Source organism: Sarcophilus harrisii, chromosome 5 (genome assembly GCF_902635505.1).
Source record: "Sarcophilus harrisii chromosome 5, mSarHar1.11, whole genome shotgun sequence".
Classification (NCBI taxonomy): Eukaryota; Metazoa; Chordata; class Mammalia; order Dasyuromorphia; family Dasyuridae; genus Sarcophilus; species Sarcophilus harrisii.
In genome coordinates, this window is record NC_045430.1 from 157927369 (window position 1) to 157928542 (window position 1174).

The 1174-nt window shown below is 38.4% G+C and overlaps 1 pseudogene; it reads right to left on the minus strand.

Moving 5' to 3' along the window:
* Window positions 1-267: 267 nt before the first annotated feature.
* Window positions 268-686, minus strand: LOC100932202 (annotated as a pseudogene).
* Window positions 687-1174: the final 488 nt, after the last annotated feature.

The following is a 1174-nucleotide window of genomic DNA, read 5'->3' on the forward strand; positions in this document are numbered from 1 at the left end:
AAGATAAGACATGAAATTTCAGTCAAAAGAATGCACAGATTGTCTCCAGAAAAAAAAAAAAAAACTAAGGTTATCGTTCTTAAATGTAATAATTCAATTCAAAAACAAGTTCTACAAGTCACAGAGAACTTAAAAAAAGAAAGGGCATTTAATAATGCAAAACTATTCTACACTCCCTAGAAAAAGGAAGAGGGAATGGTATAATGCTTTTTTTTTTTTTTTTTTAATGAGTAAGGCAACTTATTAATGAATCTGATGTAGTTTATCCTAATGTTTCTTGTTGGCAGCTGCCATCTGTCCTGCAATTTGTTCAGGTCTCTCTGTTCTGAGTTGTTCTGGTCCCCATCCTGATCCTTTACCATCGTGAAGCCTCCCAGGGTTTATTTTTGAGTCATGCTCTTGGAGCTTCTGCTGAAATGACTAGGCATGACCCCACTGTGCTGGTGCCTTCTGTAGATCTTGGTCATGGATCTCATATCTGCCCCACCTCAGATGTATAGGTAATGGGTTATGGAGGTAGCCCAGGTATAGAACCAGTTATCACAGGGTACCAGCTCCTTATGTTTGGCCAATTTGATCATGTCTACCCATTCATGGGCTTTAAGCTTCCTTGATTTTATCAGAAAGATATCCAAGACTCAGACAAACTCCTGCTGGTGCATGTTCTTCACTGTGACTCCAGGCATCTGTGGGAGGATTGATATGGTAGGTAGAGCTCAGGAGGCAGTCCAGGGTAAGATGACCTATCCTGCAAATCCTAGATTAACCATGTAGGGCAAAAGATAAACATTTAATAATAAAAAAGTTTGAAATATTTTTAGAAAGAAAACCAGAGTTAAAGAGGTCATTTGCTTCTTGAGCACCACAAACAATGGAATTACAAGAGGAGTTTAAAAAATGCAGCAACAGAGTAACAAAAGAAATATCAGTAAAAAGGCTTCTTTCTAAATGTACACAAGGAGACAGAGGTGAAGGTGAAAATCTGGTAGGGTGAAGAGTAAAAAGACAAAGGATGTTTTGGACAGAACCTGGCAACACCCTTTCTATATGTAGATGGTTCTTTTGTGCAACTACAATATAACATGGGAGAGGATATGAAAGGGGAGGAAAGGAATAGGGAAATAGAGAAGAGACAGGAGGGTGTTAGAATCAAAACAAGGACTAGCAATGAGAT